General features: G+C 35.7%; 2 pseudogenes; one reads left to right on the top strand and one right to left on the bottom strand.

Annotated features, from left to right (window-relative positions):
• Positions 1-27,386, top strand: part of LOC114312371 (transcription factor MYB106 pseudogene) — a 190,810-nt pseudogene that overhangs the window by 72,030 nt on the left and 91,394 nt on the right.
• LOC114287980 (high mobility group B protein 6-like) lies at positions 4,534-7,222 on the bottom strand (annotated as a pseudogene).

The raw sequence follows: 27,386 nt of genomic DNA, 5'->3' as shown, positions 1-27,386 counted from the left end.
TATACATGGGTGTCGATCCCGCAGACGAAATATCCGTAAAATGGCAAGATCAAAATGTTTGTGTGTTAATTATGTGATTGTAGAACCTTTGAGTTGTAGTATCATTTGGGTATTGAAAATAATGAAATTGGCTCATGTATTAAGATAAATTGGGGGAAAATGAAATGAGATATGGACTTGGTATTCTATGACTATATAAAATGTGAATATTTTATCCCTGGCATTGTATATACACCTTGCACTTATATCTTTGTTAAACCTCATATATTGTCTTAGATTATTTCTACTGGGCTGTGGCTCATCCTATTTGGGAAAAATATTTTCAGGAAATGATGGCATGCCTCCACCACGGCAATAGCATTGGAGGCACTTTTGGGAAGCAAGAGCTTCTTGTTTTGACTATGTATTTTTGTATAGCCAATGGCTATATTTGTAAGGGTTAGTCTCATTTTTGTTGTAACCAAGTCAAGACTTGGAAAGGTGTAAGCTTATAGGGCATTTATTTCAGTTAAACTCTTTTGTACTCTTAATATCATGAAATGAAAGGACTATTACTCTGATTTATGCAGTTATTAACATATGTTGGGTTACATTTATTATTTTATTTTGGGGGCATTACATGTTTGGACACCACCATCCACAACTATTTCTTCCTAAAAATATATGGAATTGAAAATTTTTATGCATACTTTGGGAAAGAGTTTAAAATTTGATTTTTTAATTTTTTTTAAAAAAAAAACGTAAAACAAATAAAGAGATGGTATGATTAAAAAAAATTTAAAAAATTGACTTTTAACCATGCTGCCAAAATAGGTAGTCATGACAGTTCAAAGGTCTTAATCTACGAATTCATATTTTTTTTTTAATATAAAGATCTTCTTGTTAAAGAAATTGATGCCGTAGGCTCTGTTTGGCATGTCCGTTTGGGCTAATCTAGCCATATAGGACAAAATTGGTTATTTTAGCCAAATAGAACAAAATGTCACATCCAAAACCATAATCATTTCAATTTTTCTCTCATAAAAATCAAAAAGGCCAAAAAGTCTATTTCAAACGAGGGTTTTTAACCCCAAACTAAAAGTTAAAAAGCTAATCCACATCCGAAACGAAGGCTTAGACAATTTTTTATTATTGAGAAAAGTTAGGTGGGTATTATTTTTTTCTTTTTACAACTTTAGTGACATTTTTTGATTTACATTCCAAAATAAAAAATTCTAAAAGTAGTAGCAGTAGTAGTAGTAATAATAATCAAAGCATGCATTTGCCATAAGCTAAACAAGGGCTTTTTGGTTAAAATAGTCATAAAAAGTCAAAATAGATTTTTTAACCCAATAAGACAAAATATTACGTCAAAACCATAATAATTTTATTTTTTCTCTCACAAAAGTAAAAAAAACCAAAAAAAATATCCCAAATGAGGCCTTTTAACCTTAGGCTAACAAAACCAAAATGCCAAAAAGCCAACCAACATCCCAAATGAACCCAAAGAAAAAAATATATGGAAAAAATGACTTGTTTTTAGCACTTGTCAAACATGGCTTGTTTTGTCAAGTGGGTAAAAAGTCACTTTTTGACTTTTAACTTATTTTGGGTCATATCACTTCTTTATTCCTTTACACATTTTACATAAAAAAGTCTAAAAAAACTAAAAAGCTAGCTTTTAACTTAACGAAAATTAATCTAAGGTCCCTCTCTTATTTTTAGTCATGGAAGAGGTCCATAATATTATTTTATAATGTCTAAGGTTCCTCATCCCTTTTTGTACCACTAACCCACTCAACTCTCTCTCTCTCTCTCTCTCTCTTCCTCGTGGTCACTCTCTTACCTGGCTCTTTCTCTTTGCTTCATCCATTCGAGCTTTGATCAAGAAACATCAAATCGATAGCTTGGCCTCCGCCACCGCGAACGACGGAGACGAGAATGGCAACGTGAAAAGCAATGCCGACGTCATAGGGAACATCAACAACAGTAACCACAGCAGCATCGACAGTAGCGTTGTGTTGGAGATAGCTTTGTGAGATGGAAATCTCCGAGAGATCGATGAAGGTTTTCACAGTCGTCAGCTTGTTGTGTATGCACGTGAGACTATGCTATGACTTTTTGTCTCAAACATCATTATCTCCAGGATGCAAGGCCTTTGGCGTTGAAATCGGTATGAAGATTAATTACTTTCTCGAATTGTTCTTCACGACTTTGCTTATTTCATTTGATATTGATTTTTGAACTGTGTTTGGTTGTTGTGAGCAAATCGGGTTGAATTTTCTCTGAACTGTGTGACTTTTCTCTGGACTGTGTAAATTTTCTCTGTGAAAAGTCATAATTTTCTCCAGTTTGGTTAAAACACAGAGAAAATTAGTCGAATACAAAAAAAATTGTGAGCAAATCACAGAGAAATTTGTGAGCAAATTAGAGAAAATTCAACCCCCAAAGAAATTTCAAAAGAAAGAAAATCAAAGAAAATTGAGCAAAAAATTTCTCTGGTTTGAAATTTCTCTAGATTGAAATTTCTCTGGATCAAAATTTCTCTGGAAAAATGTTGAGGGACCCTAATCACTATAAAAATATTACATGTCTTTTATGTTATAAAATCTTAATAATTGGAACCTTAAAAAAAATTCTTCTTTAACTTATTTTTCCAAAATAACCCAAAGTTTTGGACTTTGGTTTTTTGCGAAAAAGTAATACAAGTTGTCATATCATTCTCTTTATTTTTGCCCGTCTTGTCATAAAAAGTAAAAAAAAATCCAACTAAACTAGTTAATTCTCAAATGGATGATTTTTAATTTTTAATTTTCGCTTCAAAAAAATAACATTTAAAAAATAAAATAAATAAGTCAACAATTTGTTATATTGATTAATTACATTTATTTTTTTACATTTAATGGCATCAGCAGTTTCTTTCGATACCTATTATAGTGAACATGAGAAAAATGGATGCCAATTGAAATTTCCAAAAAGAAAATGACATTTAAAAAATAAAATAAACTAAATAAGTCAACACTTTGTTTTATCGATTAATTGCATTTATTTTTTTACATTTAATGGTGTCAACAGTTTGTTTCAATACCACCTATTATAGCGAACATGAGAAAGAGGGATGCCATTAACATTTTTTTCTCTTTTTTTCTTTTTTTAATTTCATACCCATGTAAAGCATTTTAATTACGAAAAATATTTGAAATTCCTAAAAAATGGCTTTCAACTTGACCCACAAGATCTAAGTTTTAACTCTACGTAGAACTTTTCCAACGTTCCTCTTTTGTTTCATCAAATTTAATCATCAAATTTAAATTGTTATTGTAGATAGCCGTTAGAATCATATACTAGACGACTAGCTTAAAAGTTTCCATAAATTTACACTAACCGATCCACGAGCTGGACATCTTCCTGATCAATCGGTAGTTTGACGAAAAATGAAATTTTTTTATTAGAACGCTCGATATCAAATGAAGTTTTTACTCAAATTTGATGAAAACAAAAAAGAATAAATGTTACAGATGCTCTTAACACACAAAATTGAGTTTTACTTTTATTATTTTTTATTAATTAACCCACAATTTTAACTACTCCATTAAAAATGCTCTACATGATAATTGTTTGGACACCCACCACTACATCCACAACTATTTCTTCCTAAAGATACGTGGAATCGAAAAACTCACATCATTTAGATTCATAAATTCACCACACAATTCACCCATTTCAAGAGTCACAAGAAATGAGTTAATTTCAAAATAATGGAAATACTAGAGAAAATTCAAAATAGTGAATTTCTAAAGCAACATTAAGAAAAAAAATAAAAATTTGAGTTAATTTCAAATTTAAAATAGTAGAAAATAGTGGAAAAACGAACAATTAAAACGATGAAAAATAACATAATCTTGTTATGCATATTATCAGAGTGTGGAACCCATATTTTTTTATGGCTGTGTCCATATACTTACTGAAAAATCTAAATTTATAAGCCTAAATGATGAGTTTTTAGCTGTGAGTTTTTCTTGTTTGGCATCAGATTGAACAAAGCAAATCTACAATTTTAATCTTGATAAGTCTTTAGATATATGCAAAAGACCCAAAGCATAGGAAAGATTTGACTTAGCTTTTGTTATATAGTTTGAACATTCCTTGGAAGGTACTAGTTAACAGATGTTAACACGAAAAGAATTGTCTTGGCTTTTGTTGTATAGTAGTCTTAACATTCCTGGGAAGATTCTTTTACAAGTTGGAATGTTTGGAAAACAATTTCATCAATTTGGGAACTACTTTGATCTGAATCATCAAATTAATACAACATACAAGTTAGAATGTTTAGAAAACACAACTTTGTTGATTTTGCAAACAACTTTGAATCATCATACTAATTCAATCTCGAACTACAGATTCAACATTCAAATGGCCAAAAAAAAGTAAAAATCAACGATGTTAACATGCCTGGAGGGTCAGTAGTAGTTAACAGATGTTTACACGAAAAGAAATAGTTTTGAACACGTTGACAGAAGTAGAGCCTCCTTCATCAATATTCAAGCTTGCTTTTCACTGTTGTGGGTTGTTGTTGTTTTCCTCCTCTGTTGCTGCAGATTTGTTGTACTCGTCCAATTCCATCTTGGCTCCTTTGCTCCTGCAGCTTTTTCATTCTAGGTTTGCTTATCTTCTTCACTCAATTCCTACAAGTACAAAACCAAAATTTTAAGTACTTCTTTTTACATTTTCAAAAAAAGAATTACCCAAACAGACAGTTAAATTTCACACATTCCATTTCACTGAAATGAGGGCATTAAAGGTAAAGTTGTTAATTCTTGTCCTCTCTTTCAACAAGTTCTTCCTTGCCTTTTTGCTGTATTATCAACAAAAATAACATAGTATAAGAAAATATAAAGCAAATTTCATTACATTTTGTTACTGTTAATGTCTACTAATTCTTTGATTCACCTCCATAGGGCTAATCCGCGACTACTAGCAATTCCAGCATCATTGTGAATAAAAATAAAATGACCAAAATTTTAGGTATTTACTTTTAATATTGTTAGGTATATATATAGGTGCTTATAACATATTTTAAAATGACTGACCTAAATAGAAGGAATGAGGATGCGGGCTTCTTCAGTTTGTTGGGATCAGCAATCTTCTTCTTCTTCTTCTTCTTCTTCTTCTGGCGATTCTCTTTCGTTTTCTGTAACAAGAGCATACATAATTTAGCAGTCACAAAAGCCAAGCTTCATAAGAAGGTATCGACAATTCATTGTTATAAGGCCAAACCTTGATTATGTTATCGGTTTTCTCTTTCTTCTTGAATAATTGCAAGGCTTCTTGCTTGTGAATTTTCATCATCTCATCCTCTTCTTTTTGAAATTGGCAGACTCTTCCTCCTTCCTCTGCTTGTAAGCCTCCATTTTTTCCAAATACTTTTCCTTGTTTTGCTTTGCAATCTGCAAGTTCCCAACATATGAAATTGCTGTTGCAGAGACACACACACACACAGAGAGAGAGAGAGAGAGAGAGAGATTGAGAGAGAAAGACAGAGTTAATTGAACCTTTTCATAAGGCTTATTCTGTTTCTCTGTCATGTTCTTCCATTCTTCACCTGTGATCTTCGCAACCTGTCATTTGTGAACATGAAAAACATAAACATTGGTTGCTTCGATTTCAACGGATCCTTTTCTTTCCAGTAGAAATTCAAAGAGACAAAGATTAAAGAGAGAGAGAGAGAGAGAGAGAGAGAAGAAGAAGAAGAAGAAGAAGGGAAGAGAGAGAAATATAGAGAAAATTACTGAATTTACTTTGTTTTCAACTGAAGATACTACTCTTCCTTTAACAGCTTCATGGCTTCAATTGTGAATGCGAAAAACGCAGGCATTGGTTGCTTCGGTTTCAACGGATCCATTTCTTTCATGCTCTTCCTCCATTGATCTTTGAGCCATAGGATATAAGGTGGACGTGACCTTTTCATTTGACGGCAACCTTTCTTCTTCTTGTCTTTCTTTTCTAGCTCTTTCTCTCTGTTCTGTTTTCGAGAAAATGTAGAAAAATTTAGAAGGGAAAACTAAACCAAGAATCATCAACTCTGAACCATCAATCTGGGTTCAGTTTTTGAGAAAATGTAGGAAAATTACCCTTTCTAAAGTTCCTTCATTTTCCCTACATTTTCTCAGCAATCAAACATCGTATTGAAGAGGGAAAAAAAAAAAAAAAGAACCACGGTGGGTTTGAACTCTTTCATTTTCTACAACTTCTTGAGCTCCGTCTGAAGCTTTTCTCGCTCTTTTCCCCTTGCTTCAAGCTCCTCCTCCTTTATCTTCAAAGTCTCCTCTCTTGCCTTCAATAGCTCCTTAGTTGGCTCATTCTCAATCCTCTACTGTTGAAGCTTTTCTTGCATTTCTTGCAACTCCTTCTCAAAAGATTGATTTTGTTGTTGTTGTTGTTTTGCTTTTGTCCCCGCTTTCCTAGTTTTCTTGGTAGATTGAGGTTGTGAGAGGCTCTCATGGTTTTCTTTTCCAGCAGAGTCCTCCAATGGCGGCATAATTGGAGTCAGAGAGGGTTGAGAACTCACTGAGGCCAAAATGTTGGCCTCATTTGATGATGGTTCTGCTGTAATGGTTGCTATGAGAGAGAGAGAGAGAGAGAGAGAGAGAGAGAGAGGTTTAGTTCTGAACAAACGCACATGAAATGATAATTGTACAAAGTAAAAAATTGACTAATATAATACAAATAAGTATAATTTGATTAATATAATACAAATAATTTGAGTAATATAATACAAATAAATATATATTCAAAAAAATTGTACAAAGTAACGTAACTGCATTGTGGGTCTAGTAATTGAAAATAAATAATTTACCAAAATGATTGTTAATGATTATAACGTTGCTACCGTATCATTCTGGTTAAAAAAAAAAAAATTTCAACTTTGGTAAAAATTTATATAAAATTAATGTAAGAAAAAAACTTTATATATATATATATATAATTACCAAGATTCACAAATCTTACCAAAAAAAAAATTCACATATCACAAACCAAAGTTGAAAACCATTATAATCAACTAAAACTCATTAAATAATAATTAACAACATTCTAAAAACACACATAATTGGAAACATACTATATGAACACACAATAATATAAAGTTTTTTTTTTGGGTCTTTCAAGCACATGAAATACCGTTTGAAGTGGTGGCGGTGAACCACTCAAAGGCCGATTTTCTTATCACCGCTGCTGCCACCATCGACTTAAACTCCGAAAAAATTCTGCTGCCGCTGCCACTCTCCGACCTTCTGGAATGGTCGAAAGCGGGCCTGACCCGTCGAAAATAACAAAAAATGGGTCTTGTGATCTTGCTTTCGCTTGTTTGGGGCCTAAAATGGATCGAAGAAGTTTGTGAAACGAGCAAGAAAATTTTGAGGATTTTTTGGAGATAGGTTGTGGAGGTTGTTGCGGCGGTGGAAGTGGTGGCTGGTGGTGGTGATCGAATAAGCGAGGGATAGAGAGGGTTCTTGAAGAAATGACGGAGTGAAGTTGGCGTGCGATGGATTTGAGCTCAAAAGAGTCGTTGAGGCAGCTTCCACAATCCATTACGAGAGAGTTGTTGTGTAACGTCCCCAAAATAATACAATAAATGCAACCTAAAAATATGTTAAAGGTAACATAAATCAGAGTAAATAGTCATTTCATTACATAAAGTTAATAATACAGAAGAGTTTAACATAACTAAATGCCCTATTGGCTTACATCTTTCCAAGCCTTGACTTGATTGCACGAAAGGAGGCTAGCTCATACACATTTAGCCCTAGGCTTTACAAAAATATACAATTCAAATTAAAGAAGCTCTTGCCCCTAAAATAATCCTCCAAGCTATCGCCTTGGTGGAGGTAAGTCACTAACACCTAAAAATGTTATTCCCAAACAAGGTGAGCTATAGCCCAGTAGAAATCATCTAGCACAATATATGAAATTTAGCAAAGGTATAAGTACACTATACATACACAACGTCAGTGATAAACGCATCCACAGTTAATATAATCATAAGGTACCAATTTCCATTCATTTCATTACATAGACCAATTTCATTATCTCTTTAACAATCCAAATAAGACATCAACTCATTAGTTCTGCAATCACATCAACAATGCATGAACACTTCAAACTTTTCCTTCACGAAATTCCGTCTGCGGGCAGCCGTCAAATGGGACCCATATAAATGTAGGCTATACAAGCACTACAATTGCCATTTTACAGATATTTCGTCCGCTGGCTAGGCACCCATTTATAATTTCGAGACTTTCACCCAGGACACTCCGACCAACTTAATTATAATGGAGTCCATCCCTTTCTCCTCCCAAACAATCATTTATACATATGCAATGTATTTAACACAACATCAAACATTAGAGCACATCCTCTTTCCACTCCCACATAATCATACATATACAATGTATATAAGCATAGTCATATTCAATGATAAACAACAAGGGATTAGTTTCAATTCACCTAATCCTCATGCAATGTCTACAACAATCATAGCTATTCTCTACCGATAGCCCAATACATTTATTTCTAAACAGATATCCAATTTCATGACAGATAATTTATTCAAATTTCCAAAGAGTGAGTTAATACATAACTTATCCCACCATTCATAACAATACTCTCTCTCAATTTCACATTTTCAAAGACAATTTCAATTATCTCTATAAAATAATCATGATAGTCATTTTAGGGAAAAACTTCTCCTTTTCTAATTATCAACCCAAATATCATTCCCAACCATTGTGACCTAACATCATTTCATTCTCACAACCCACATCCATGTATTTCATGTTTAACAACATTCCCTCTTTCCATATATATACCCAAACCCTGGGTTTGCTCACAACACCCTCAATTCACATCATTGTCATGCGAGATACAAATAACTAAGCTAAATAACATATGAAGGTGTAGAAAAGATCCTTACCTCAAAGGAAGAAGATGAGTCAAACAAGAGAGAAATTCCAAGAACGCCGAAACTCACTTCTATTCGGATCAAAATGCAGATCTTGACGAGCTCTACCTTTTTCTCAAAGGCACTAGGGTGAAAACATCAATGGATCTAGATGAAATCTAAGAGAGAAGGTTAATTCTAGAGAGAGAGGCTCAAGAACAAGTTTTTTGGAAGGTTTTAGAGAGAGATATATGAAAAAGTGACTCAAAATATCATCTTCTCGGACTGTTATATGCGCAGTCCGCTCGAGCATGGAAAGCCCCACTCGAGCGTCAGACACAAAGTTCCACTCAAGTGTGAAAGTTGGCGCTCGAGCGTAAAATACATATTTCCAGAAGTTTTGCAGACGAAGGTCCCTGCTTGAGCGTGGGACTAGATGCTCGAGCGTCCAAAGCACTTTCCAAGTATTTTTAGAACTGCAAAAGAAATACTGAGAAGTGGCAAATCCCGCTCGAGCGCAAGAATTGCCGCTCGAGTGGACGAGCACAATTTGTGAAGCTCGCTCGAGCGCAAGAATGCTCGCTTGAGTGGAAGAGCCAAAATCTGGGCAACAAAGGTTTGGAAAAACAAGCAACCAACCTGTCTCAAACACACGACTATAACCCGATAACCAAAATAAAGGGGAAGACAAGGGAAGGAGATATGAATAACTATTCAAAACCAAACCAACCCGAGTCCAGAATGCAATAAGTAATGGGTTAAAACCAGAATCACTATATGTCGAGTTTGTGATTGTTTTGGGTTTCCGATTGAAGAACTTTCTGATCCATTGTTTGTTTGTTTCTTGAGAAAAAAGAGAGAGATGTAGAGATGGTTATATATCTTTAGAGAGAGAGAGAGAGGAGAGGTTTCTTGGCTAGAGAGAGAACAGAAGTTTCTTGGCTTTATGGAAAAATTAACACCATACCATAACCAACCCACCCAAACATTAGGAAAAAATCACAACCAAAATAACATTCAAAGGTAAACAAGTAAACTCCACAATATACCATAAATAAAAGGACTAATTGGTTTGAAAGAAAACTTCCAGGATTAAATAGAGCAACATTTTCCCAAATGGAATTTTTGGGTAATTTTTCCTAAATTAATATATGAAGATATTATAGCAATAACTAAAAATGATAAAAATATGATCTTTTTGTTTTATAGGTAAAATGTGTTTTTTTTTTAATTAGATGCCAAACTCACCCCTATGATAGTTGGGACTCTAAATTTTGTTTAAGAAAAAAAAATACTTAAATAATTTTATTTCTTAATGTACAAAAAGTCAAAAATTTCATCTTTAGTAGACATTTTAAAATTTTATTTTTACTTTTTTTCATTTTTCTAGTCAAGTGGAATGTAAACGTATAATTTTTGTATGAATTTAAATGATTTTTTTAATACTAAAAATCAAAAAAATACTAAAAAAATAAATCCAAAATACTCCCTTGCGTTTTGTTTGCTGCAGTTTATTATAGGTTAAAACTGATAATAAAATAGTAGAATTCAACTTTTAGATAATCAACTTATTTAAACTATTTTCACCTAATAAAATATAAGTAAAAATTACAACTAACAATCAAACACAAACTTTTCAATTAAAATAAACCATCATTTAGGGTGTAACAATGTTACGACCCAAACCTGCCCCTATGGATTTTGCACCACAACCGGCCAGTAATCCGTGATTACCGAAGGCCTGCTTAACAGTAATAACAGTAATAACAGTAATACAGAGTACAGGGGCTGGCGGAAGCCAAAACAGTAATGAAAGATGTCCAATGAGCTGTGACAGCCTGTATGCGAAAAAAAATGCTTTTCATACATATTCACATTCAGAATCAAAACAGTATATACATACATATACAATCATCCAGGACAGGGACCTAATCCCTATTAGAACAGTACAGTACAGGTACAGTCAGTCTATATAAAAACAGAGACAGAAAGGATGAATCTAAAACATCCCAAAAAGCCCTAGCTTGAAGGACTTAGAACCTCTCAGTGAGGCACAATGGCTGGCTTGACAAAAAGGGAGTTTAACCCAACGCTCCTAGCTTCGATCCGGTGCCTGGACACCTACATATATATGTATATATATAAACAGTGAGCTAAAGCCCAGTGAATAACATATACGTAAAGAGGTTAGGAATGAATGTCCTTTCAGTATTTAAAATAGTCAGTTGTAACAGTATATCAGTCATTCAGTCATAGCAGTCATATGTGGTACATCCCATAGCAAAACAGTACAGTAGGTCTTAACAGACCGAACAGTCAGTTGATGGCCATTATATCAGTAAACAGTAGTGGTTCCAAACATGGGAACCAACAGAGATCTCTGTGATAGTAGCAGTACAGTACAGTAACAATAAATTGCTATGGATGCCATGAATACAGTTCGCAAATAGGACAAGCATTCATTCAGTAAGAAATATCATTTCAGAAAGCAGTACAGTGATCATTCAGAAAATATTCATGATTGAATATATCTTTACAATATCGTTACTCACAGAGTTCTGGGCTACAGATAGGCTAGTGAGCATCCTCGGATGCCAACCCTACACAGTTATAGGATGAACACACACTAAGTTGCACGTTTGGGAAACAATAACTTAGTCCCCATGTTGACTCGGTGTGGTTCTATAGCATTATCCTCATTAAGATGCCTTAAACTAGGCCTAGGAATGCCTAGGATGGAATGAGGATGCAAAGATGCACTTTAAAACACTTTTCAAAATTTTCAGAAAATAGGGGTCTCGCTCAAGCGTGGCTTTCTATGCTCGAGTGGACATGCAGACAAAGGAGCTCCGCTCAAGTGTGACTTTCCTCGCTCGAGCAGACTACAAAAGTACTGGATGCATGAAATTCACGCTCGACAGGCGCTCGACCCCCGCTTGAGCGTGAGACACAAATCCTCGCTCGAGCGTGCATTCCCTCACTCGAGCGGACTGTAAACACATGCAAAGTACTGGATACACGCATTTCATGCTCGAGCGTTACCTTACTCGCTCGAGCGGACTGCATGAACTCAGAGTGTACGCTCAAGTGTGGATCCAAAATCTGAAATTTCCAGATTTGTCTCCAAGTATGAAACTTAACATTTAAAGCATCAAATTCGATCCTTTTGGACTAATTTTCTGGAAAACACTTTAAAACTCATAATATGACATGTTTCAAAGATCAATTTGCAAAATCAAAGCCCAAAGGTAGTTCAATTGAACCCATTTCCAAACAAAACTTCAAGAACATGATGAACATGTAACATGCATGAATTTAATCAACTTCAAAGCTTCCAATACATAATCAAATGAGTCAAAAATTCCAAAAACATGATGAATTCATGGACCATGGCTAGAATAAAGACATGCATGTGAGGATTTCTATGAAATCAACCTCAAAACTCAACAATGTGTACATGCATGCATGATTTAAGCTTCAATTCAACATTTTGAACTAATTCTAAACTCTAACCACCAAACTTCCATGAAACATGCAAGATACAACTAAACTCACAATTAAAAGGGTGAGTCTCCTACCTCAAGTCTCCAATTCAAGGTATAGAAGCTCAAATTTTGCAAGTTCCCTAAAATCTTCCAATTCTCCAAGTAAAATCTCAATTGAAGCCAAGTTTTCTTCTCTCTCACTCTTTCCTACAATTTTGGGTCTCAAGAAGGATGATGAAAAGTGATGCCAACACATGTAAATCAAGACTAAACAATTGGTCTAGCAAAGTCCACTTAATGGCATTTTGGTAAATAAGCCAACTAATGTAATTTAACATTATTTAATCCAATTTAATCATACCAAATCAAATTTCAACTAAATTTACCATAAAATAACATTAATTCTAATTAACACAAAATACTAATCAGTTCCGGATTCGGTCGCCGATAAGGCCTTCAATTTACAGTTCAAAACTTAAAACATGAATAGATAAATCAATGAGGAACAGATAGACATGCATTCAAACTAATACACTCAAACAATCAGTCAGAATTTCAGTCAATCAGTCACTTAACATGCTTAATCATAGATTAGCACTAATTAGTGGTGAGGGTTGTCACAGTCTCCCCTCCTTACAAGGAGTTTGGTCCTCCAAACTTGAATTACCTTCATTTTGGAAGAACACTGGATCTAGAGGGAATAGTTCAGGATATCTTTTGATTGTATCGTCTTCCCTTTCCCAAGTGGCATATACGCCACCATGGTTTTGCCAATCAACTTTCACTAACGGAATCTCTTTGTTCCTCAACTTCTTGATCCGTTTGTTTACAATTTGAATAGGCCGTTCCTCATTAGTGTAGTCGTCACTTAGCACGACATGGGTAGACTCAATCACATGGAAGGGATCCCGGAGGTAATCCCTCAACATTGAAATATGGAACACGTTATGCATATGCTCCATTTCAGGAGGAAACATTACTTGATACGCCACCGGATTAATCTTTTCAATAATCTCGTACGGTCTGACATATCTCGGCGCTAACTTGCCTTTAACCCCAAAACGGGTTTGGCCTTTCATTGGTGTACTTTAACAAAAACATGATCACCTACTTCGTACTCTCTGTCTCGCCTTTGAACATCTGCATAACTTTTCTGTCGGCTTTGTGCGGTTTTCAGCCTCTGTTGAATTAGTTTCACCTTCTCGGTAGTTTCATGTACAATTTCGGGCCCAAGCAAAGGCCCATCTCCAACTTTTGCCCAGCAAATCGGAGATCGACATTTTTTACCATATAAAGCCTCGAAAGGCGCCATACCAATGCTCGAGTGAAAATTGTTATTGTAGGCGAACTCGGTCAAAGGTAAATGACTTTCCCAATTTCCTTGGAAATCAAGAACACACATTCGCAGTAAATCCTCCAGAGTCTGGATGGTTCTTTCTGACTGGCCATCTGTCTGAGGATGGTATGCACTACTCAGTCTCATTTCAGTACCCAATGCTGTCTGTAGGCTTTGCCAGAATCTCGACGTAAACTTCGAGTCCCTATTAGAAACAATGGACACAGGCACTCCATGCAATCTAACAATCTCATCGATATAGAGTATTGCCAATTTGTCTGCATTATAAATTGTTTTGACAGGTAAGAAGTGAGCAGATTTAGTCAGTCTATCAACAATAACCCAAATTGAGTCCATACCTTTACTGGGGCGAGGTAAACAAACAATGAAATCCATAGTGACATGTTCCCATTTCCACGCCGGTATCGGTAAGGGTTGCAGTAAGCCTGCGAGTCGTTAATGTTCGGCTTTGACTTGTTGGCAATGAAGACATTTCGACACAAAATTAGCAATTTCTTTCTTCATTCCCGGTCACCAGAAATTCAGTTTTAAGTCTTGGTACATTTTCATATTTCCTGGATGGATAGACAATTTTGAATTGTGGCCCTCTTGCAGAATTCTTCTTTTCAGTTCAGAATCACTCGGTACACATAACCTTCCCTGAAATTTCAGTACATTGTTTTCAAATTTGAAACCCGGCCTCGGTTTAGATTCTCGTTCATCGATAATCTTTTTCAAGAAGTCATCCTGTTGCTGTTTCTCTTTAATCTCTTCGATAAGTGCCGATTGAGCAAAAATAGTAACTAAGGTTCCACATTGTTCACGCAAAACGATCTCAACTTCAAGTTTTTCAAGGTCACATAACAACTTTTTCTGTCCGGTGAGTAAACAGGCTAAATTTCTGATCGATTTCCAACTCAATGCATCGGCAACAGTGTTAGCTTTTCCTAGATGGTACAAAATTTGTAAATCATAATCTTTTATCAGTTCTAACCATCTCTGCTGCCTCATGTTCAGTTCTTTCTATGTGAAGAAGTACTTCAATCTCTTGTGGTCTGTGTACACCTCACATGTTGCCCCATAAAGGTAGTGACGCCAGATTTTCAGTGCAAATACTACTGCAGGAAGTTCCAAGTCATGGGTCGGGTAGTTCTTTTCATGCGGTCTCAGTTGTTGGGAAGCATACGCAATAACTTTACCATTCTGCATTAAAACACATCCCAAACCCTTATAAGAAGCATCACTAAATATAGTATAACCATCCGTACTTGAGGGTAGGGTAAGAATCGGTGCAGTCACAAGTCGAGTCTTTAACTCTTGAAAGGCTGATTCTCTCTGATCGGTCCAGTCAAATGATATCCCCTTTTGAGTCAATTGAGTCAGTGGTAGGGAAATTTTGGAGAAGTCTTTGACAAACCTTCTGTAATATCCGGCTAAGCCTAGGAAACTTCGGACTTCTGTAACATTAGACGGTCTGGGCCAATTCACTACTGCTCAATTTTCTGCGGATCAACTGAAATGCCATCTTTACTAATCACATGTCCCAAAAGCATCACGTTATCAAGCCAAAATTCACATTTAGTCAGTTTAGCATACAGTTTATGTTCTCTTAAGGTCTGCAAAGCAATTCTCAAATGATGTTCATGTTCTTCTCTACCTTTGGAATAAATCAGAACATCATCTATGAACACAACTACAAATTCATCTAGGAATGGTTTGAAAATTCTGTTCATGAGATCCATAAATGCAGCAGGTGCATTGGTAACTCCGAAAGACATAACTAAGAATTCATAATGTCCGTACCTCGTTCAAAAGCAGTCTTTTCAATGTCCCCTGTCTTGACTTTCAACTGGTGGTATCCAGATCTAAGGTCAATTTTGGAGAACACTTGGGCACCCTGTAACTGGTCAAATAAATCATCAATACGAGGCAATGGATATTTATTTTTCACTGTTACCTTGTTCAGTTCACGGTAGTCAATTCAGAGTCTCAATGAGCCGTCTTTCTTTTTCACAAATAAGACCGGCACGCCCTACGATGAAGTACTAGGCCTGATAAACTTCTTATCTAACAGTTCTTGTAGCTGAACTTTCAACTCTTTCAATTCAGTCGGTGCCATTCTGTAAGGAGCTTTAGATACTAGCTATGTACCCAGAATCACATCAATGGTGAATTCAATCTCCCTATCACTCAAATCCCCTGGCAAATCATCTGGAAAAACATCTGGGAATTCTCTGACTATAAGAATACTATTCACATCAGTTTTAGCATTAGTAGGTACAGTTAATACACAACATAGATGCCCTTTACACCCCTTTTTAATCAGTTTAAAAGCTTTCATGGATGAAATCAGGTATGGGGGAGGTACTACTCCAACTCCGTTAAACACAAATTCAGGCAGTCCAGATGGACGAAAAACAACTTGTTTTGTTACACAATCTATGGTAGCATGATATTTCGTTAACTAGTCCATTCCCAATATCACATCAAAATGATCAATATTTAATGGCAGTAAATCAATATACAAATGCGCATCTCCAACAATAATCTCACATGCAGGGTACATATAAGCACAAGTCATGGATCCCCCAACAGGTGAAGATACAACTAGCAGATAGTTTATAGGTTCCAGTGGTCTATTTAATTTTCACAAAAAAGCATGCGATATATATGAATGTGTAGACCCCGAATCAATCAGAACTTGATCTTCTTAGGTTTGAGTTCCTTAGAAAGGCCTTGGGTGTAGTGCTCAGTTACTAGGGTGTTACCTGTTCTTGAGGGGTGTGAGTGATTACTTTTATGTGTACTTGGATGCTTTAATCTCATTCTCATTGATTCCTGTCATCCCTACATTTAGACTCATATGAACACCTCTTATGTTGCTTACAAGATTTCATTTTTCTTTGTTCATAGCTCATGTTGAATGCCTATGCTCATTGACTTTATGAACTGATTTTGTACGCGTTCTTGAGATAAACTGTTGCAGGGGTTTTTGCACAAGTGATCAAAGTTCTCTATGGACTATTAATAGTGTAACTTTTACATTATTAGAGTAATTGACCTATACTAGCATATCATGGGTATGTTGAATCTCTTAACCATCTACTATTGTTTTTCACTTCCACAGTTCCTCCCTCAGTTCATTGCAGTCCAAGCATTAGGAAAAGGCTACCTCAGTGGCACCAACCAGGCCATCCTTTCTGATTTCATGCTTCTCTGATTTGGTCTCCGTACTCTTGAGTGTGCAAGCCACCCGTGAGTGCCCACAGAAAAGAAAAGTCACATAATAAAAAAAAAACAAAAATGGAACTCATTGATTGAGGGGGAGCCTCCGCCTTTACTCAACAAATACCCCTTGATTCCTAGTGGTTTGACTTTTCTCTATGATGGTTAGTTACTCTTGCCAGAGGTCCAGCCATCTGATCACTATGAGGATTAACTCTAGCTGCGTGGCCTCTCAAGGACTGCACACACACACTTTCAGTACGTGAGCTCACATGTTTGTTTTTGAGTTGTGCATTCTCATGTTGCTTGTGCTCATTGATCAATTTTTATCGGATTTGCTCATGATTTTGTATTCATTAATGTCAAAAATTTGCGAGTTTTCAGGCGTCATGATTTGTGGATTACCTCATTTTAGTGTCACATACTTATGATTGTGCTCACCTTCTTTTTGTTTTAGGTCTCTCTCTTGGTCGTATGAGATGTTTTTAAACTGCTCATAAAGGTGTTTTTGGTCTTTGTTGTTTTTTTCTAATTTGCTCGAGCGGACCTCTTTGCGCTCGAGCACGGTTTTACCTCATCCAGCATTTTTGCAGTAAGCGTGAGATTCTGAGAGCAGCTATTTAACGCTTGAGCATTCTTTTCTTCGCTCGGGCGGTTGGACGTGCATAAGTGAACCCGTTCGAGCGTTGTGTATCACGCTCGAGCGGACTGCCCTAAGTATAAAATCCTTTCCTGCCGTTTCAGTCGCATTTTTTTTTTCATTCCTTGCGAATGGTTTCTCTCTCTCACCTAGGGTTTGTGGATATGACTCTTTTGGGCTTTGCTTCGGATCTCCTCCTTTGTTTTCCTTCACTGATTCAACCCAGGTAAATCTTTCCTTTCCTTTCTCTTTGTTTTGTCCTTTGTTCGGCACTTATGGAGGTTGTTTTGGGTGTTTGAATTTTGGCTTGGTTTCTACTTAGGTCTTTCTTCTTACACTTGATTCACACAGTTTCACAGAGTATTATTAGGCTTAATGTTGAGTTTGGGCATATTTTATCTATGTTACACTTGTTTTCTTCCCTATTTCTTTTTGCACAGTCTGTTATTTTGTCATGTGTGCCTCTTGATTCTCTGAGTTATTATGTTAATTTTGTTTTTATGGTTCATACTCTGTAGAGTTGTGTATTTGGAAACTTGGTTTTATATCTCTGATTATTACTCTTATTTTAGTGCATTATTGTCTTTTGGATCTATTGCATTACTAATGGTTTTTGTGTTTGTCTAAATTGTTCTGTTTTTTTGGCTTTGGGGTTGTCTTGTTTGGGCTTTAGTTGTTTTGTCTTTGGAATCACCATGTCTGCTCCTAAACGTCGAAAGTCCTTCGTATAACCCCGATAAATTTCTTTTTGCCCAAAAACCCAAGTCATTCAGAGAGTCCTTTGCATCTAGGACAGTTCATCTCGAACGTCATGTCTAGCTGGATTCGTTCGAGTCCATTCCCATCTATCATTTGTTCAATCCATTAGGAGGAGACTTAGTTTTGTCCTTCTCTAGACGCCAAAACCTAGACTACTATAATATTGAGTGTATAGACGATGTTAGTCCTTCCTTTTGGGCGTGGGTCAATTCTAAGTCCATCTCTGTTTCACCCAATCTTATTAGAGAGCGCCTTGGTATTTACCATGTGTTTCCAGAGCATTATCCTTTTCCTGTTCATCCTACTTGTGATTTTAATGAGGTGGGCGGGGTCTTGTGTGGTGCTCCTCGTAACTGGATCAAGGGAGCTTTGATTAAACAATTTGAACTCCTTCTAGTTTCAGCTGCTTAATCTTATTGTTTGTGCTAATATCATTGTCACCACTCACTCTTCTGAAATCAATCAATAACAAGGGTTTGTTCTTTTTTGTATTGCTCGTCATATTTCTATCAATCTAGCCACCCTCATTCTTCGTAAGATGATTGTTGTTTTTGGAAACAAGCAATTAGGCCTACCTTATGGTTGTTTAATCAATTGTCTCTTGTCCCGGCTTGAAGTCCTAATCTTAGAGGACGATGACTATGCCTTCCCTATTAAACCGTTCACTGAGAAGACTATTTCTCAGAGTCGTGCACATGTCAAGGGAGAGTCTTCTAGGGCTGGTCCTTTTACAGGTACAACGGATGTTCTAGTCGAGGAGGCGAAGATTAATGCAGCGACAACCAATGCTGAGGAGGCTGATGTTCCCCTCCGAACTTTTCGTGCCCAGCTTCGCCATTTTGAGGAGGCTATGACTCAGCGATTGGATCTTTTGGATGCTCGCCTTGATGCCTTCGATGGCCGTCTTGGACATTTGGAGCAGTCTGCCACCCAGACTGCTACTCAGCTTGATCACATTATATCCTTGCTTCAACTATAATAGCCTCATCCTCCTCCAACTGATTCTTGATTGAGTTTTTTGTTTCTTGGACTGGTCTCCTGGCCAAAAAGGGGGAGAATTTTTGGTGGTGGTATTTTTGTGGATACAGTTGGTTTTTGGATATAACTGCTACAGTTGTTGGTTTTGTGGGCTTTAATTTATCTCATATACATTTGTTGTCTTCTTATGGAGTTCCACAGTTTTTGTTTTTTTTTTGGTGTGTTGCTCGCTGTTTCACATGTGGATGATTGATGGATTGTTCTATTGGTGGATTGTTCTAAATTATTGTCAACTCAACCTTTTGTATGGTTACAGCTTTGTTTTTTTTTTTTCATGTCCAATAGGTTGTGTTCGTGAGGTTGTCTAGTGCGTTTGTTTTTAGGAAAATTGTTAAAAGAGTTTTGTCCGGAAATTGACAAAGGGGGATATTGTTAGGTCCCTTTGTTGTCAAATTCGCGAACAAACTCTGTTTTATAGAGTTGTAATTTTCCCTTGTATTTTGGTATTTTCGCTCGAGCGGGACCATTTGCGCTCGAGCGGAATGTGCACTATCTCAGTAGTTAGGTGTGTCTGCAAACATACTAGAAAGTGTGATTTTGCGCTCGAGTGTGGGTTCCAACGCTCAAGCAGAAACCTATTTATTTGCATGCGTGTTTTAGTGACCCCGCTCGAGCGCAGAACATTCCACGCTCGAGTGGAGTACATGTCCCCTGTTTTCTATATATATGTGTTTAAGTCTTATTTTAGGGTTAAGTCTCCTAAATCTATTTTGGGAGCTCTAGGGTTTTGTTTTGGGGCTTGTTTTGCTAGTTTTCCTTGATGTTTTGACTGAGTTCTAAACTCATGTTTTGACAAGCACACATTAAGGAGGTTGATTGTTCATATTCAAGAGTGTTCTTCTTCGGTGGAATCCGAAGATTCAAGCGTGGAGTGTCGAAGGATTTGATACTGTGCATGGTCGTTGATTCGACAATAGAAGTTGTGGATTCAACTTCAATCTAATCAATTCCGAGTTGAAGGTTGCAGTGAAAGATATACAGAAGATTTGAAGACGAATTGAAAGCGTTTGGGTAATTTGTTTGTTATCTTTGTAATCTTTCTTTCTTCAGTAGTGGATTGATTAATGGTGTTTCGCCCATGATTTTTTTTATCACAATTGAAGGTGCTTCAATTGTGGTTTTTCCACGTAAAAATGTTTGCGTCGATTTATTGATTTTTGAAAACAACAATCTAAATCACTTTCATAAGTGCTTGATGATTTAGATTGTGAGTTTTAATTCATTGGGAATCGGAATAATTAAATCTTGATCTAATCACGAATCACTTAGGTTTTTCAATACGGACGATCGTGGGCATAGAAAAAAAAACAGTTTTCAATTTTTAAAATCATCCCCCACATTTACTGTCACGCCCCAATTTTTAATTACTCGAAAACATTACCGAAGCCTGTAATTTAGGTCCATTTTTTTTTTTACAAACATCCATTACCCTTGAGTAATAGAAATGCAATAATACATGTCCTCTCTCTCTCAATGAATACAATAATAACAATGATACATGACAATATCCTACAGAGAAGCTACAAATAAATAAATACAAATATCAATATGCAACAATTACTTTCTTCACATCCACAACGAGATTACACAAACAGACTTATGGACTTCGTAACTCTTCAACTATGAATCAAAATTTTCTTCCTGTAAAAAGATAAAACAATAAGGGGTGAGCACTAATGCCCAGTAGGAATCTCATAGTTCTCAATCAATAACTAACACATAGATAGAAATGATCATGCATGCAAGGGTGATACCATAAAGTAGGGTGACATTTTATAATTTCAAAATATCATAAGTAAAGTACCTTTTTCTCAAAAACTATTTAAACACTTTTAAAAAGAACCTTCAGCTATTAAAAATCATCCCTTAACTTTAGAAAACCATAGATCCTTGTGAAACAACCATATTTAAGAAACAACATCATTTAAAGGTTATTAACCAATTCCCAAAATATTTCTCATTTAATTTCCATTTTTAATGTTCCTTTTTTTCTTTCATTCTTCCTTTCTACTCATTATATTTATTTAGAACTCCATAACTTCAAGTTTAAGTTCCCTAATTTATTTACAGAACAATACTCATAGTTTACCTTTATTGACACAACTAATTCATTAAGTTCACCATCACCAATCCATAATCCCCTTACTCATTTTTGGGTTTCATTCTTTACAAATAAAGTCTATGTACATTCCTCTTTAAACCAAATTACACATCAATTTGCAATTTCACAGATTCATCACAAGTCACAAATAACATCATCAACTCAACACACTTGGCAACACATATCTCAACACAATTCACCTTTTGCCGACATACTACAGCGGGACAGCGGGCACCTGATTCATAACACTTTCCACCTTTCGCCGGCTACTATACGGCAGGAAGTGAACTCCCAAAAACCATTTTCTTCCAAAAACCATATTTTTCCAAAAACCATTTTTCAACTTCTTAAAACTATCCCCCACATTTACCAGCTACTATACGGCGGGATGTGGGCACCCAAAACATTTTCGAAAACCATCTATTTTTCCACTTTTGCCGGCTACAATACGACAGGACTGTGTGGACACCCAAAAATCATTTTTCCACTTTTGCCAGCTACTATACGGTAGGACTGTGTGGACACCCAAAAATCATTTTTCCACTTTCGTCGACTACTATACGGTAGGACTGTGTGGACACCCAAAAACATTTTTCCACATTCGTCCAACGATAAGCCTAGACAGGGCAATTGGGCACCTTTAATTCAAACCACCCCCACATTTGCCGGCTATTATACAGCAGGACGTGGGCCTCCAAAAACCTTTTTCTTCAATTTTCAAAACCATCCCCCACATTTATCGGCTATTATACGGACGGTTGTGGTCACCGAAAAATCATTTTTCAACTCCCCGCGCGGGTACCAACACAACACCACCCAACACAACCCAACACAGCTCAACTCAAACTCAACACACCTAACACTACTCAACACACCCATCACAACTTAACTCAACACAATTCAACATGATTCAAACACAATTCATCATAGTCCAACACAATTCAATTCAACATTATTCAACACAACTCAACATATTCAACACAACTCAACATAATCAACACTATTCAAAATGGTTCAATTCAACACTACTAAATGTAATTCAACATAATTCAAGGTGAACTCTTAAATCTCCATTTCATCCTTTCATCCCAAGGCTCATGTCATCCATATCATTAACCAATGTTCTTCCCCAAATTTCATTTCATAATATAGCATGAATTACAATATCCATAATAAAGGTTCATTCGCTAATTTTTAACATAATTTTCAAACACTTCCAAAATCCAATTAAACTTGTATATATATAATTCAACCTCTCAATTTCATGATTCTACTTTCAATTTGGGCAAAATCATTAATTATTATCATGAATCAACTTAGGGTTTTCACGAAATATTATTTTCAAGAAAAATTCAAACTTCTTTAACCATTACTTTTTATTCTAATTCTCCCATTGATTATACACCCAAGGTTCATAATCCATAATCTTAACCCAACAATTGAATCCTAACACTTCAAACCCTAAACCCCCAAATTCCATGATATAACACTATATGCTCAAATATATGGATTTTGCATTTATATAATCAAAAACCACAAATCTATCTATTAATGCAAGTATTGAAGAATAACTAGGACCCCTATCTCAAGAATCAAGCAGAAGAGTAAAGCTTTGATGAGATTCCTTCACAAATCTGAATTTCGATCGGTAGAAAATGTTGAGCTCCCAGCCTTCTTCACTTTTTGGTAAGAGATCTTGGCCAATTCTTAGGGAAATGGAAAGCATTTGAGCCAAAATCTCTAGGGTTTTCGACCTAGGATGAGAGGGATGAAGAGAGGAGATGCAAGTGTGAAGAATGATCTAGAAAAGTGCCTTTAAACTTGCTAAATTCACGCAGTCCGCTCGAGCGTCGTTTTTACCGCTCGAGCGTACCTGCTTCCATCACAGATTCCAAAACTTCAAATGGGTATAACTCTCTCATCCGGACTCTATTTTAGGTCGTTCTTGTGTCCAAATCGAAGCCCTAGAAGTAAGCTTTCCAATGGTTCTAACCTCACATCCAAATTCAAAGTGTAGAAAAAGAAAAGGACAACAAATTGATGGTTTCTTGCAGGAAAAATTATCCGAATTAAATTCTTGGTTCACTCATACTTTACCATTATGTTGCCACATCAATCAATACCCAAAAATAAGATAAGGAGGTTCCAAATACACTAATAAAAATGTCAAGGGCAATCTCACTTTCCACGCTTGAGCGTCGCTTTCCACGCTCGAGCGCGCAGACCAACAAAGCCGTCCGCTTGAGCGACCACTCCTACGCTCGAGCGGGAATTCACAACTCTCAGAATTTCGGACCGTCTATAAAAATGCTGGGAACCTCTCATCTCCGCTCGAGCGTCAACTCCTTGCTCGAGCGGAGGGAAAAATTCTAGATCGTTATATTTATCGGCTATGATACGGACGGTCGTGGGCACCGAAAAAAAAATCATTTTTCAATTTCCTGCGCAGGTACCAACCACAACACAACCCAACACAACTCAACTCCACACAACACAACTCAACCAAACTCAACACAACTGAACTCAACTCAACACAACATAACCCAATACAATTCACATAACACACAACAAAATTCAACACAACCATTTCAACACAAAACGCATATCATTCATACCATTAGTAATTTCATTTCCCCCAAGTTTGGTTTCATATTATAACATAATTTAAAACATCAACATTGAGGGTTCAATTGCAACTTTTTCATAAATTTGCAAACTCTTTAAAATTTCAATTAAACTTGTATATGTGTAATTTAATACCTCAATTTCATGATTCTACTACCAATTGAAGCAAAACCATTAACCATCTTCATAACCCAAACTAGGGTTTTTTAAGAGAAGTTAAAGATTTTCACAAAAACACATTTTATTCCAACCCTTCTATTACTTTTACACCCAAACTCATGACCCAAACCATAACCTAACAAGTAAACCCCAACTCTTCAAACCCTAACCCCCAATCTCATGATTAATCACAATATACATAAAAATATAAACTTTTATATTTATACAAAGAAAATACCACAAATCTATCTATATATGAGAGTATTGGAAGAGAACTAGAAACCCATACCTCTTGAAGCCAAGAGATGACAACCCAAAAATCAATGGCGATGAAACCATGAACCATTTGGACCAAAAGGAAGCCCTTGACAAGATCTATAACCTTTCTCAAAGAACTAAGGTGAAAAGATCACTCTAGGTGTGTAGATTTAGAGATTTAAGTGAAAAAGTTTGAGTTTTAGAGAGAAAAGAGAACTCGCGGCCTTGAGGATGAAGGAGAGAAAAAATAATGAGAGAGAAGTGGTTAGGGTCTATTTATAGTAGTAGAAATATAGCCATAAGGTCAATAAAATAATAGGCCCAAAACCTCCCAAAGGTAGGGCCCATTCGGACCCACAAGTTTGAAAATAAACACGCAAGGGTGGACCCTTGGTGTGGTGGTGTCGACCTTTCAGCAAGAAAATACAATGCTGGCAGCAAGCAAGGTGTCAACCCTTGGACAGGAAGGGTCGACCCTAAATTTTAGCAACTAATATCCAGATTCTGCAATATACAAGGGTCGATCCTTCCCAAACTGGTGTCGGTCCTTGTGGACAGCAACAAGAGGCAAGTGTCGACACCACCAAGGCTGGTGTCGACCCCATAATAAAATTTCTAAGATCCCAAGGAACTTTTTGACGAGAACAAGCGCAAACAAACAAACCCAACGAGTTTAAATCGAATCATACTCCTCCAAAACTAGCATTCAACAACTCCAAAGACTCCCAAAAATGAAAATAAGGGAATTAAATACACTCTCCAATGGATTAAAGGATACGAGTGTTACAGTTTGGCTTTTTTGGCTTTTTGGCTTTTTAGCTTTGTTTTGGGCAATTTCTTTTTTGTCTTTTTGTGATTTTTGGCTTTTTAGCTTTTTTGACTTTTTTTTGTCCTTTTGTGATTTTTTAACCTAATTCAAAAACTAAACGACCCCTAAAAAACTTCTTAGTGTACTTTTTCTCAAACATAGCAATGTAACATTTCAAAAAAAAACTCTTTAGTGTATTTTTTTCCCCAAATGCAACACTCCAATCAATGTAACACATAAAAACTCCCTACTGTATTTTTTCAAACGTAACACTCTAATATAATACTCCAATGTAACACCGAAAAACCACACTAACAGAAATGTATATTTCCATGTTCAACACCAACACTTCAGCTACCAATTCCTTCAAAAAGAATCTTTTACACCTCACATTTCCATTCTCATTCCAAAAATAAATTGGAAAAATTAGAAAAATAGATCATAAAAAGGCATTTACTTATACTCAAATGGTATCATATCAAACGAATACAATTTTTTAAAATAAAAATGACTAATTGGTTCATAAGAAAACTCTTAGAACTAAATGGGTCAACATTCCCCTATATGAGATTTGTGAGTAAATTTTTCTTTATTTTTAAAATCTCAAAAGAAATAGTTTAATTTATCAATATAAAAAAGCAATTAATTAGATCCCAAACCATGACAAAAGCCAATCACTTCCACCTCACAAAATGCCTCTTCATTAACACAAAAATTCCTCCATTGATGATGTTCACTATAATTTTTTGGTATTATACTAATGAACTCAACACTGTATCACAAGTCCATTAGGTTCAACGCGGCCTTTTCATGGGGTCCACTCCATCTAACTTTTAAGATTTGAAGCCAATTATTCATGTTAAAATTAATCTAGAGGACATGGCTAATGCTGGGTAATTCTAGTGACGCTATGTAGAAATCTTTCGATTGAATTTTAAACTTATTTGTGGCATATGGTTGAATTGCATTGGTGTTAGGCGGTGAGTCCCTTCCTTTAAGTTGGGTTAAATCAGGCTGGAAACTAGTTACCATGGGACATGAGTCCACCGATGCAGTGATGACACCTCAGAATATCCTTTTTTTTTTTTTTTTTACGTTTAAAAAAAAAGAGACATGTCTAATCATATAATTAAATTCTATTTGTAAGCATCCAGTATGGGTGCGACATGTTTGTCAAATTATCTATGCTTTATAGTCTCAAAATAATTCAAAATGAGAATTTATATATTTTTTATTATTTTTTTTTGCAAAGTATATATTATTTAAAATTTAATTTTTTTTTTATATTTGGGGAGCAAATTGATTTTTAAAGTATAGTTTAGGGGGTAAAATGAAATTCCAAATGAACTTTGGTGTCACGTTAGCACATTCCGTCCAATTGTAGACGGAATGTGATGGCAGGGGTTAAATTGATTAATTTGTTGAAAGTTCAGGTACTAAATTGAGATAAATCGAACTATGGGGGTCAAATTGAAAAACATGTGATAGTTTGGGTAGCAAAAGGATTTTCCTCTATAATGTATCTTGTAGTTTGCCTATTGTTGATCTATCTTAATAATTTGAATTATTTATGTTACAAGGCCTGTTGAGTAGATAATTTATACAAAAAAATTAAGTTAATCGAATATTGTTTGCCACATTATTGGAACAAATTTTTTTTTGAAAAATGTATGTCATGCATCATTTCAAGAATTGACAGTTTATTTTTTATTTTTTAAAATGTGATTCGATCGTATGGATATTAATATCCGATTAACTTGATTTTTGGCATAGATGATCTACTCGAAGGGTTTTACAAGATGAATGATTTGAATTATCGAAATAAGCTCACAATAGACAAATTTCACCGTGCAGGTTGTATCCTTTCAACTTAATTTTTGTTGTTTACTTTAGGATAAATTACAAATACACCTCTTGAGGTTTGTTTAAAATATGAATTGCCTCCTGTGGTTTGGAAAATTACATATACCTCCCTGTCATAATTTTTTATTTAACAAAATTAATTGAAAAAGTGAAATTTCTAACTGTAAACCTA

This window comes from Camellia sinensis, chromosome 5 (assembly GCF_055761805.1).
Source record: "Camellia sinensis isolate YWXY chromosome 5, ASM5576180v1, whole genome shotgun sequence".
Classification (NCBI taxonomy): domain Eukaryota; kingdom Viridiplantae; phylum Streptophyta; class Magnoliopsida; order Ericales; family Theaceae; genus Camellia; species Camellia sinensis.
The sequence above is the reverse complement of the archived record's forward strand: the minus strand, read 5'-3'. Positions and strand labels throughout refer to the sequence as shown.